Below are 13570 nucleotides of genomic sequence, written 5' to 3'. Positions count from 1 at the left end.
TTAAAATTTTTATTGACACTAATCAAAACAGACAGATGTGGGTTTTATAAAATACATAAAAGTAAAATACATGACAACAATGTCAAACACTGTAGGGTGAGAAATGAAATCACTCTATTGTAAGGTTCCTACACTACAATAAGTCAAGTGGTATAATATCAATTAAATGTAGACTATCATAAATTAAAGATGTATACTATAAACCCTAAAGCGAACACAAAAGTAACAAAGAGGTATAGCTAGTAAGCCATAAAATGAAATGAGAAAAAGATACTAGAAAAGGAGGACCGAAAAACCCAAAGAACAAATGAGACATAAAGAAAACAAATAGCAAGATGGTAAGACTCAAACCTAAGCATATAAATCATATTAAAAGTAAATGGGGGTCAGGCGCGGTGGCTCCTGCCTGTAATCCTAGCACTCTGGGAGGCTGAGGCAGGAGGATCGCTTGAGCTCAGGAGTTCGAGACCAGCCTGAGCAAGAGCAAGACCCTGTCTTTACTAAAAATATAAAAATTAGCTGGGCATTGTGGTGTGCGCTTGTAGTCCCAGCTACTCGGGAGGCTGAGAGGCAGGAGGATCACTTGAGCCCAGGAGTTTGAGGTTGCTGTGAGCTAGGCTGATGCCATGGCACTCTACTCAGGGCAACAAAGGGTGACTCTGTCTCAAAAAAAAAAAAAAAAAGGAAAATAATCAGATCAGAATATTAATGATCATGAGGGATTCTCAAGGTTCCAGACCTACCTTCAAGAGCCAGTGATGCCATTCTGGATGCTTAGAGGGGGAAGGGGAGGTGAGGATGATGGTTAAGGGTTCAGGCTCTAGAGACCAGCAGACCTTCAAATCCTATTTTGTATGACCTTGAATAAATAACCTAACCTTGATTGTTTTCCTTATCTAGCAAATGGATTGAATAAAAGTCCCTGCACCACATAGGGCTGTAATGAGGATTAGAGAATGCCTACCCCATGGTAAGTCTTCATCAGATTTGGAGTACTATCAAAATATATGGGTTCCATCCATGTCTTTGTGCATGAGAAAGATGTGCACAAAGACACTGAGGGGTGAAACAGGAAAGTGTGGCCAGGAAAGGACCCTGGCTCTTCAGGAAACCGTACTTATTTCCTTTAGTATTTTCCACACAATCAATTAAAGTTAGGCACATAGGTTTATAATTCATTGCAACTGAATCTGAGTTTTTATGGTGTAGTGCTTACTACACTAGCCTAACACAAAAGTTCTGTTTTTTTTTTTTTTTTTTTTAAGACAAGGTCTTGCTCTGCCACCCAGGCTGGAGTGCAGTGGTGCAATCATAGCTCACCATAACTTTGAACTCCTGGGCTCAAGCAATCTTCCTGCCTCAGCCTCCTGAGTAGTTAGGACTACAGGCACATGCCACTACACCTGGCTAATTTTTTAGTTTTTGTAGAGATGAGGTCTTGCTGTTGCCCAAACTGGTCTTGAATTCCTGGCCTCAAGTGATCCTCCTGCCTCAGCCTCCTCAAGTGCTGGGCTTACAGGTGTGAGCCACCACACCCAGCAGTTTAAGCCAGATGAAAATATTGTTAATATTTTTTGAGGTGGGATACGTAGGCTGAATACTGGTTCTGTAGTCAATTGCCTTGGCACAGATGCACACTCTGCCACTTCCTGGCAAGAGAAACTTGGGCAAGTTTCTCAAGTCCTCCAACCTGTTCCCTCATCTGCAAATAGGCCCAAAGAGAGTACCTACTTTACAGAGGTGCATGAAGGATTAGATGAAATAATGTATATATCATCTTATCGCAGTGCCTGGCTCAAAGTTAATAGTATATCATAATGTGGCTTTGTAGTTCAAGTTCTGGTTCTGCTACTTACTATAGTTAGATGATGTTGGGCAAGCTACCAATTCCTCAATCTCCCCTTTTTCTCTTCTAAAAAGGTAGGGTGTTTCTGAGTGAGACCAAGCCTGGTTTAATAGATAAATGAATAGTGGTAGACTTTTTTCATTCAACAACATGTATTGGATACTACACCCATTCTTTGAGAAAAGTCACATAAAGAATGTTATTTAACAAGTTCACCGTATTTATGTGCTAGAGATTGTAAACTTTTTTTTTTACAAATATTAACTCATTTAATCCTTATTACAACCCCATGAGATAGGTTCTATTATCATCCCCATTCTATGGATGAGGAAATGAAGGCAGAGGTTAAGTGACTCACCCAAGTTCTCATGGACAGCAAGTGGTAGTATCAGCAATCAACCCAAGGCAGTCTTAATGCCTAAGCTTGGCAACAACCAGTATTAACTGTCTGCCTACACACAGAAAAAGGCCAGAAGGGCCTGTTTGGAAAAAGTCTGAAGGCAGGCAAACTGCAAGCAGTTTAGCAGAGTAGGACCTAGAACACCTGCTGACACCATCCTTTAGCTACAACTTGAGAAATTCATGTATTTCTGTCCAGCACTGCTGTTACCCAATCCCACCCTGAGAATGAGTTGAAAACTCTAATTCCACTGGTTGTTGGGGAAAAGCTACTATTCATCTCATTGAACATTTACACTCCAGAGATGGTGTGTGTTAATATACAAGATTGGTGAAAGAAGGAAACATGGCTGGTCCAGGGTAACAGACCTTGCCTCTCAGCTAGCTTCTTCCTGAGTGGGGATTTGATGCCTGTGAGTATGCGGAGGTTCCACCTGTTGACTTGGGCAATTTAGCTTTCTGTTCCAATTTTTCCACCAGAGGATGGGTTAGATTAATAACCATCTCACAGAACTAACATATGCCAAGCCTTTAGGACAGTGCTGGGCACAGGCAGGCATTGCTACTGGTTTAGGAATGTCTTAAACATTGCTGTACTTGTTAGCTTTAAAATCATTTTTTTAATTTTTTTGTAAGTATCACAAGATAAAATCAAGCTATTTATTGTCCAGAATCATGGCTACAATTATCAACCTTGTTTAAGCTGCTGCCACCCTCACATATCCTCCTGCTTTGAACACCTCCACAGGGAAGGCTCAAAGTATCACAACTCACCACTCAAAACCCAACTTGACCCATAACCTTCATCCTGTCTCCAGTGACTTATAAGTGGCCTCAAGGCTGTTCCACATGCCCCCACCTAACATTACCTTCCAGATGGTTTCCCACCAGTCCCCATCCTTCAGGGCCTTAGTTTCCTACATTGGCAGCCAGTGCCAGGCGTTTGACAAGGGTTCCATTGTGACTCAACTCTGCCACATCATCAATCAGGCTAATTCTGGCAATTCTTAGGCTCAACTGCATCGTACTCAGAGGTAGCAACGGACTAACCAGCATACCAGCTGCGGAATTTACAACAAACCTCCCAGTCTTATTTTCCTCTACATTTTGGCAAACGGAGAATGGTAAGTATAGCAACTAATTCTGTGTTCAACCCAGATGGTGTCCAGCAAGAACACCCTTAAATGAACCTGCCTTAATCACTATCTACCTTCCAATCTATTAAAAGAAAACATAGCCAGGTTCCTATTGTGCTTAGCACCTAACAGGAATTTTCCCAAGTAACAAACAATTGCCATCATAAGCTGATCACACAGACCAGGAATCACAGCCATTAGTATTGAACCAATCAGGCTGCATGCAGTTTTCATAAGCGGTACAATTCAAAGTAGCCACCACAACATTTCCATATATAAATGAACCAGTCATCTTTATTTTTTAGTCATTTTTATTTTTAATCCATATAAACATTAGTTTAATATACTTTAGACAGGTTGCTGGACAAATTACATATAATTACATTAAACAAAATCAAAACCTCCCTCTTTAGTGACATCTATAATAGCTTGTTTCTGCACATTTTATACTAGTCATTTAATTACTTGCAAAATCAGGTGTACTTGTGAATGGGCAAAAAAGCTAGGCAATTTTAAGATCATTTAAGATTAGTTAGGATTTCACAAGCGTTGACCATATTTTCTTAACATAGCTGGTAACATTCAGCCCCTTCTGGAATCAATTGGAGGGCATAAGGCTGAGTAATCTGTCACCTCATGGGGTGACATGAAAATTTGAATTTGTAACCAATTCCATGAATCAAAAGTCTTTAATATTAGAACAGATTTTTCTGTTCAAAAGGCAATTTTAAAAAAGGTGTCAAATATGCCCCAAATTTTTCCAGTCATGTGCCAAAGATCCAAACCCGTTGTTCAAAAAGGGAAGTCAGTTTACCATCTCTAATTAAAGGATGCCCAACTAAGTATTCTCAATGCCCAATAGTGAAGCACATCTCCTCTTCTTTCCTAAAGGAAAACAAACAATGATTAGACACCTGAAGATCAGACTTTAACTTGAAATTTTGGTACACTAGACATGTTTCCTGCATGGTTTGTCTCCCCAGTCATTGTCCACAGGACTCTGGGAAGTCGTAGGAATATGCAGGCGCAGACACAAAGCCCAGCTTTATCTCCAACGTTGTGGAAAGGGACTGTACATCATGGGGCAGAGCCCTATGCTCCCCTACGCCACCTGGACAGAGCCTGGGTAGAGTGACCTCCCAGGGTATCCACGTTGGATCACTTCTGGTTAGTGACAAACACAGTATTACTAGACATCACCCCTCAACACATTTTCAAGGCCTATATTCTTTTTCTCAGACTACACATATGGAATAAACTTATTGGGTTTCTAGGGTCCACTAGGGTTAGTACCCCTGCCTTTTACCTATGTTGTTACTGAGCTGATTAATAAAAAGCAATTTTTCACAGAACATGAGCATACACTTAAGAAATTATGTCACTGTAACTACAGAAATGTACCAAAGTTTATACTTGCATATATAGAGCAAAGAGTTTTGAGTTCAGAATAATAAAATGTCTTAGAGACAGATCTGGATTAACGAGAACAAGGGTCACCTCACTCCCATTTCTATTACAGAAATTGTTCACAAGCACTGATAAGCCAAAAACAATTCAGAGTTTTACTTACCCCTAAGAGTTATTTGGAGTCGTTAACGAATTCTGCAAAACAAAATATTAACCTATCAGTAAGTGAAAAAAACTGAAGACGAATTAAGATCAAGACTGGCTGCTCTAGAAAGCTGTCTCCTGCATGGTTTGTCTCCCCAGTCATTGTCCACAGGACTCTGAGAAGTCGTAGGAATATGCAGGCGCAGACACAAAGCCCAGCTTTATCTCCAACGTTGTGGAAAGGGACTGTACATCACGGGGCAGAGCCCTATGCTCCCCTATGCCACCTGGACAGAGCCCGGGGAGAGTGACCTCCCGGGTGTATCCACGTTGTAGAGTCCAATTTTACAAACAACTTTGCATCTAAACTGACAAGGCTTCCCAGTATAGCCACGCCACCGCAGTCCCCTATATCCAACCCCCCCCCAAAAAATTCGGTTTCAAAAAGGATCATCTGTTGATGGACTATCCTGGCTAGAAAAGTTAAAAAAAAAAAAAAAAGAAAGAAAGAAAGAAAGAAAGAAAAAGAGCAAGAAAAAAGAACCGCCCCCCCATCATCCATCATGTATCGGCAATTTTAATTAATTTCAGACATCCCAAACTAAACTAGAAATCTCAGTACTCTGCGAAAGGTAATAGCAAAAGAACAACTGAAATCGAGCATGTGAGGTCGTTACATTACCCCTCCATCACAAAAGACAAGAGGCAGCAGAACTTGGAGCAATTGGCTTCGAAATTATAAAAATTCTCAAACACGAACGGAGATTGAGGACAACACGCCCACTAAGAAGACAAACAGCGCAACAGGCGATAGTAGGGGACGGAGGAAGTGGTGCTGCACCTTCAGCGTCTGGGCAAGTCGGGTGGCAGCGGCGCAGGCCCGGCTCTCCACGGCCCGCATCCGGCCCAAAGCCGCTCGTGCGTAAGTGCAGTGGGCTCCGACGTCCCCGAAGGCAAACTTCCTCAACAGCACGAACCTCATGGGAAAGCCTGGTTGCCAAACCCAGGTACTCGGCTGAGGAGCCACATTGGCAAAATCACTTACCAAGCCGCATTCTCGACACCTGCACGTCGCTCTCCAAAAGACCGACTAACCTTAAAGCATTCCTATTTATACTTTATGACGTACCCGGAAGTCAAGGAATGCCTAGTACGCCTGCGCAGGAACATGCGCAGTTAGAGAATCGGAAACTCGCTAAGGCTACTGGGAATATACTGCAGATTGAGCTCCACCCCTACTGAGCTCTAGGGCCTCTCGCGACACTCGGGCTTTCTCTCGGGATCTTGCTGGAGAATGTATTAAATAAATTGCAAAAATGGATTTCTAGGTACATAGGTGGGTAGAAAGTTTACTTCTCTACAATCACTGCACGTAGTCTGTAGGATACGCCGTTAAATAAACTAGCAAAAAAACCCCTTTGGAATAGTAAGTCTGCAAAGTAGAAAAAGACATCTAGAGAAATGCAGAGTCTCAAAAAGAATTGATCCTGCCCTGTCACTAGTGAAGGAAACATTTGCTAAATGAGTAGGGAAATAGGATGGAAGTGCTCCTAGACGAATTGGCTAAAGTTAAAAACCTCCTATGCAAAATAGTGTCAATGTTTTTAAAGCCACTGAATTATACACTTAAAAACTGGTTAAAATAAGTTTTATGTTATGTATATTGTACCACACACACAAACCCTCCTAATTTAAAGGAGGCAAGTACAGAATGCTTAAGATACATATTACACATGAAATGTTGCAAATGTGATAGAATTTTGAGTATGGTGTTAGGTGAATATTGCATAAATTGACAGCTATCACAGCTGGGCTATACTGAGTAGAAACATTTATGATGTGTTTGGAGCTTGTGCATAGCTGAATAGTGGAGGTTCCTGAAGGGTGGCAAGCCCAGGAGAGCGTGGAAGCTCTGAGTTTCTTCCTCCATACCTTGCCCTCATCTCTTCATCTGTATCTTTTGTAATATCCTTTATAATAAACCGGTAAACGTATATTTCTTCATTTTATTTATTTGTTTGTTTGACAGAGTCTCGCTCTGTTGCCTGGGCTAGAGTGCCATGGTGTCAGCGTAGCTCACGGCAACCTCAAACTGCTGGGCTCAAGCAATCCTCCTGCCTCATTCTCCTGAGTAGCTGGGACTACAGGCATGCACCACCAGGCCTGGCTAATTTCTTCTGTTTTTACTAGTCCAGCTGATTTCTTTCTATTTTAAGTAGAGACGGGGTCTTGCTCTTGCTGACGCTGGTCTTGAACTCCTGTCTTCAAGCGATCCTCCCATCTTGTCCTTCCAGAGTGCCCGGATTACAGGCGTGAGTCATCACGCCCAGCACTGTTTCTTCATTTTAAATGAGCACTTGGTTTAGGTGCTTCTTAAGCTAGGTAGCATTCTTAAAGAAAAAGAAAAAGGTCAGCGTCAACCCAACATGACTAAAAAGAAATATTTCATAATGACAGGTTGTATTGCTACTTTACAAAGCATTAGAAAACTGAACTTGGGGCCCAGGCACGCAGTGGCTCACGCCTGTAATCCCAGCACTTTGGGAGGCCCAGGTGGGAGGATGGCTTGAGACCAGCCTGGGCAACGTAATGAGATCTCCTCTCTATAAAGTTTTTTTTTAATTGGCTGGGTGTGGTGGCAGGCACCTGTAGCCATAGCTACTCAGGAGAAGAGGCAGGAGGATCCCTTGAGCCCAGGTGTTCTAGGTTATGATGAGCTATGATTGGGCAACTGCACTCCAGCCTGGGTGACAGAGCGAGACCCTATCTCTAAAAAATAATTTAATTTAATTTAAAAACTGTATTTGGGGTATTAAAACAGCGTGGACATCATCCAGCTGAAAAGCAATTGTTAACTTCCACCAGAAAAGGTATACTGCTGAGGCTGAAGTACAAGAAATATGTGATTCAAATTATTGAAATGAAAAGAAAAAAATACACATTGGAAGCAGCTTATGATATATGACACATGCAAAATTCTAAATAAGGATGTTGTGTGTGCTCAATTAAAATATTTGGTTAGCCTGTTTATGAAAGTATGAGTACCGTGTAAGAATTCTATATATAATAAACTCTTTTGAAAGTTTCTAGAATATTTTGCGAGTATTCTAAAGGAAATTTCTTTTTTTTTTTTTTTTGAGACAGAGTGTCGCTTTGTTGCCCTGACTAGAGTGAGTGCCATGGCGTCAGCCTAGCTCACAGCAACCTCAAACTCCTGGGCTTAAGCGATCCTCCTGCCTCAGCCTCCCGAGTAGCTGGGACTACAGGCATGCGCCACCATGCCCGGCTAATTTTTTTCTATATGTATTTCAGTTGGCCAGATAATTTCTTTCTATTTTTAGTAGAGACGGGGTCTCGCTCTTGCTCAGGCTGGTCTCGAACTTGTGACCTCGAGCGATCCACCCGCCTCGGCCTCCCAGAGTGCTAGGATTACAGGCGTGAGCCACCACGCCCGGCCTAAAGGAAATTTCTTAAAGAGAAATATGAGTTTTATGAAACCTCTCTTGACTCACTTAAAACATGAACAGCCTACTTTTGTTAAAATACTCTTACTTTGTGTGTACATCTGTTGTTTATTCTTTCATTAAGCTATAAATTCCTTGAAAATAAAAAAGAAACATTTAGGGTGCCCCTCTTATATTTTAGATTTTGTGCTGGATGCTTTATAGGCATTATTTACTTTCACAGCAATTCTAAGACATGGGTAGGATTATGCAAATTTTAAGACGTGAAACAGTCCCCAGAGCAGTGGTTCTCAAAGTGTGGTCGGCACACCGCAGGATCTGTGACATTTTTTGAGGGTCCATGAGGTCAAAACTATTTCATAATAATACTTAGACTTTATTTGCCTTTTTTGCTCTGTTGACATCTGCACTGATGGTGTAAAAAGCATCAGTGGGTAAAACTGCTGGTGCCTTAGCACAGTTCAATGGCCTGTCACCAAACTCTACTTGTCATTGTATTCTTCATACAGGCATGCTTGTTGTTGTTTTATAAAATCAGTTTTAAAAAAAAGAAATCACCTTTCATGTAGGAATGTCCTTGATGAGGAAGTAAAAATCATTAGTTTTATTCTTAACCTTTGACATCTATCTCGTTAATATTCCTTGTGACAAAGTAGGAAGTACACATAAATCACTTTTGCTGTATACAAAAAGTACATTGGTTGTCTCTAGGGAAATCACTTATATGATTGAGTTGTGAGCTGAAATAGCCACTTTTTTTTTTTTTTTTTTTGAGACAGAGTCTTGCTCTGTCTCCCACGCTAGAGCACAGTGGGATCATCATAGCTCACTGCAGCCTCAAACTCCTGGGCTCAAGTGATCCTCCTGCCTCAGCCTCCCAAGTAGCTGGGACTACAGGTGAGTGCCACCGTGCCTGGCTCATTTTTCTGTTTTTTATATAGAGATGGGGACTTGCTCTTGTGCAGGCTAGTCTCAAACTCCTGGCCTCAAGTGATCCTCCAGCCTTGACCTCCCAAAGTGCTAGGATTACAAGCATGAGCCACTGCACCTGACCCCACATTTTTTCATAGAATAACGTTTTATTTGAAAGAATGGCTGACACCTTTTCCAACTACATATGTATCAGAGATTTAAACCAAAGCCTTAAACTATATACTTTAACAAAAACAGCATATAGCAACAGATTGAATGTAGAAGCAGTTAAAAGAATTGGACTGTCTATTAAACTAGACATTAAAGAGATTTGCAGAAAATATAAAACAATGCCACTCTTCTTACTAATTATTTTCAGAAAACAGTTTTTTTCCTTTTCTTTTCTTTCTTTCTTTCTTTTTTTTTTTTTTGAGACAGAATCTCGCTCTGTTGCTCGGGGTAGAGTGCCGTGGCATCAGCCTAGCTCACAGCAACCTCAGACTTCTGGGCTCAAGCGATCCTCCTGCCTCAGCCTCCCGAGTAGTTGGGACTACAGGCATGTGCCACCATGCCCGGCTAATTTTTTTTCTCTATATATTTGTAGCTGTCCAAATAATTTCTTTCTGTTTTTAGTAGAGACGGGGTCTTGCTCTTGCTTAGGCTGGTCTCGCACTCCTGACCTTGAGCGATTCTCCCCCCTCGGCCTCCCAGAGTGCTAGGATTACAGGCGTGAGCCACCACACCCAGCCAAACAGTTTTTTTTCACATAGATATATTACCAATGTGAACATATAATGGGATTATTATTTTAAAATGAACTAATACATATTTTAAAAATTTCTCAGATTTAATTTTCATATAGTAAGTATTGATAGATATCACCCATAGAAACAAAGATTCTTTGGAGTTCTAAATAATTTTTAAGATTGCAAATGGGTGACCAACCCAAAATATTTAGGAACTGATAGTTTTAGAGGAAGGAAGACAAATAATTCTGCTACTTCTCTGGCCACATCACAGTATTCAGTTTCAATCACTCATTCTACATTTACTTATTGGGCATTACTTATTACTTGCTAGGCATTAGCTAGACACTGGGGATTCAGAAATGAAATACTTTTTCTCTCCTTGACAACTCACAGTGGGGGAAATAGACATGACAATAAATTATACTACTACATGATAAGTACTATATGACATGAATAATGTATTCTGAGAACACAGAGGACATAGCAACTGAACAGTCCACTAAAGGCTGAGTTTTGCTGCGGAGCTAAAATTTGAGCTAAAACTTATAGGAATAGTAAAGGGGTGGGGTGTGGATGTTGACAGTATTTTCGGCTGAGGAATTAGCATGTACAAAGGTAGGCCTGTGGTGTCTCAGGGAGAATGAGAAGTCAGCCCGACGAGGAACATTAAAGGAAGAACCGTCCATGCTTTCTATGAGACTGGAAAGTAGGCGAGAGCTGAATTACAAAATATAATATCTTGCAGTCCAGGCCAAGGAGTTTAAAGTTTATCCTGCAGGTATTTGGGGGCCAGTAAGTTTTGAAGTAAAAGTATTGGAGGATAGATGGGAGAGACAGGTGAGGAGAATATCAAAGTCCTATTAAATTATGTTGACTTTGAACTTGGATGGTAAACCAAGTGAGAAGAGATATAGGTGTGTGTGTGTGTGTATATATATATATATATATATATTTTAAAGAGACGGGATCTCACTTTGTCACCCAGGTCAAAGTGCAGTGGCCTGATCATAGCTCACTGCAGCCTCCAACTCCTGGGCTCAAGGGATGAATCCTCCTGATTCAGCCTCCTGAGTAGCTGGGACTACAGGCATGTGCCACCGCACCTAGCTGATTTTTAAACTTTTTTTTGTAGAGACAGGGTCTTGCTACGTTGCCCAGGCTGGTCTTGAACTCCTGGCCTCAAGCAATCCAGGAAATATTTCTGAGGTAGGATTTGTTGTCCCAATGAACTTCAGATTTAAGAAAGGAACTCAAGGATGATTTCACAGTGTCAGGCTTGGAAGGCTGAACCTATAGTGGTTTCTAACCTGGTAATTGGGAAAGCAGGCTGTGGAGGGAGAGAGTAAGGTCCACATTGGAGGTGCATATCAGTTACCTGGGTGTGTATGTGTCCAAAGGGCAATCAGATATATGAGATTAGAGTTCCAGCAAGAAATCTGAGTTGGTGGAAAACAGATTTAGAAGTTGTCAGCATAAGAGTGGTGATGGAAATCACCTTGGGAGAACAGGGAAAGTGATGAGAGGACATAAAAACCCAGCATTTATTTACTTATTTATTTTTCCACCTAAGTTTGTGTAAGTACAAAAACCAACATTTAAACAGTGGTCAGAGAAGAAGCCAGCAGGACGAAGAAAGCATGATCATAGAAGTAGAACCAGAAGACAGTGCTGCCTCACAAGCCCAGAAAGAAGAGTTTTGAGGACTAGGACACTGCCCAAAGCAACAAATGCCAGAGTGGTCAAGTACCTTAATTGAAAATAGGACTTTGGGTATGGCAGTTAACTGAGAAGTCACTAGTGACCACAGGGAAAGCCATTTTAGTTGGGATTTATTTTATTTTAAAAATACGGAACGCTTCACGAATTTGTGTGTCATCGTTGCACAGGGGCCATGCTAATTTTCTCGGTATGGTTCCAATTTTAGTATATGTGCTGCTGAAGTCAGCACCAGATTTAGTTTAGATTTTAATGAGTTGAGTGAATATGGTTTTAGATAGGGAAAACAGTGGGTACGGACCAGAGGTCATAAACTAATGCCAAGAAACCTGTTCAGGTAACATCTCCATCACTTCTTTCCCCTCTGTCAACCACTTGGCTCAGCTGCCTGGCATAGGAATTTAAGGTGTTTAACATTGGATCGATTATGTGAAGGGAGTATAGGAAAAGCAGGTGATAGGGCAATAGATTGAAGCAAAAACAGAGTCAAGAGATGACTCTTGTTTCTTTTGGCAGGGGTAGGAAAGAGGTAAGAATTAAATGTTTGTGTGTGTGTGTGTGTGTGTGTGTGTGTGTTTTCTAGGTGCCAAATGGAGGGAAATTAAAGGTGTTTGTTCCTGTCAGATGACCTCTATGCTCTACACAGGAGGCAAAATTCTTTTTTTTTTTTTTTTTTTTGAGACAGAGTCTTGCCTTGTTGCCTGGGCTAGAGTGAGTGCCGTGGTGTCAGCCTAGCTCACAGCAACCTCAAACTCCTGGGCTTAAGAGATCCTTCTGCCTCAGCCTCCCGAGTAGTTGGGACTACAGGCATGCGCCACCATGCCCGGCTAATTTTTTCTATATATATTTTAGTTGGCCAGATAATTTCTTTCTATTTTTAGTAGAGACGGGGTCTTGCTCTTGCTCAGGCTGGTCTTGAACTCCTGACCTCGAGCCATCCACCCGCCTCGGCCTTCCAGAGTGCTAGGATTACAGGCGTGAGCCACCGCGCCCGTCCAGGAAGCAAAATTCTTGAGAGAATTATCAATATTCACACGAAAAGACAGATGGAGCAAAAGGTCCAGGTTGCTGGTGATTCCTGGTTTTCCCTTTCTGCCTCCTAGGGCTAGATTTTTTTTTTTTTTTTTTTTTTTTTTTTTTTTTTTTTGAGACAGAGTCTCACTCTGTTGCCTAGGCTAGAGTGAGTGCCGTGGCGTCAGCCTAGCTCACAGCAACCTCAAACTCCTGAGCTCAAGCGATCCTCCTGTCTCAGCCTCCCGAGTAGCTGGGACTACAGGCATGCGCCACCATGCCCGGCTAATTTTTTCTATATATATTTTAGCTGTCCATATAATTTCTTTCTATTTTTAGTAGAGATGGGGTCTCGCTCTTGCTCAGGCTGGTCTCGAACTCCTGAGCTCAAACGATCCGCCCACCTCGGCCTCCCAGAGTGCTAGGATTACAGGCGTGAGCCACCACGCCCGGCCCTCTTTTTCTTTTTTTTTTTGTTGAGACAGAGTCTCACTTTGTTGCCCAGGCTAGAATGAGTGCCATGGCGTCAGCTTAGCTCACAGCAACCTCAGACTCCTCGGCTTAAGCAATCCTACTGCCTCAGCCTCCCGAGTAGCTGGGACTACAGGCATGTGCCACTATGCCCCGCTAATTTTTTCTATATAGATTTTTAGTTGTCCATATAATTTCTTTCTATTTTTAGTAGAGACGGGGTCTCGCTCTTGCTCAGGCTAGTCTCGAACTCCTGACCTCGAGCGATCCACCCGCCTCGGCCTCCCAGAGTGCTAGGATTACAGGCGTGAGCCA

The 13570-nt window shown here is 41.9% G+C and overlaps 3 non-coding genes across 3 annotated transcripts; all 3 read right to left on the bottom strand.

Annotated features, from left to right (window-relative positions):
* Positions 1 to 4334: 4334 nt before the first annotated feature.
* LOC138391118 (small nucleolar RNA SNORA73 family) lies at positions 4335 to 4538 on the bottom strand. Its single transcript, XR_011234739.1, has one exon. It is a non-coding gene; the product is annotated as a small nucleolar RNA SNORA73 family (small nucleolar RNA).
* A 523-nt stretch (positions 4539 to 5061) lies between these two features.
* On the bottom strand, positions 5062 to 5266 carry LOC138391119 (small nucleolar RNA SNORA73 family). The gene has a single exon (XR_011234740.1). It is a non-coding gene; the product is annotated as a small nucleolar RNA SNORA73 family (small nucleolar RNA).
* A 6632-nt stretch (positions 5267 to 11898) lies between these two features.
* LOC138391049 (U6 spliceosomal RNA) lies at positions 11899 to 12005 on the bottom strand. Its single transcript, XR_011234690.1, has one exon. It is a non-coding gene; the product is annotated as a U6 spliceosomal RNA (small nuclear RNA).
* Between the last annotated feature and the right edge of the window lie 1565 nt (positions 12006 to 13570).

This window comes from Eulemur rufifrons, chromosome 8 (genome assembly GCF_041146395.1).
Source record: "Eulemur rufifrons isolate Redbay chromosome 8, OSU_ERuf_1, whole genome shotgun sequence".
Lineage (NCBI taxonomy): Eukaryota > Metazoa > Chordata > Mammalia > Primates > Lemuridae > Eulemur > Eulemur rufifrons.
The sequence above is the reverse complement of the archived record's forward strand: the minus strand, read 5'-3'. Positions and strand labels throughout refer to the sequence as shown.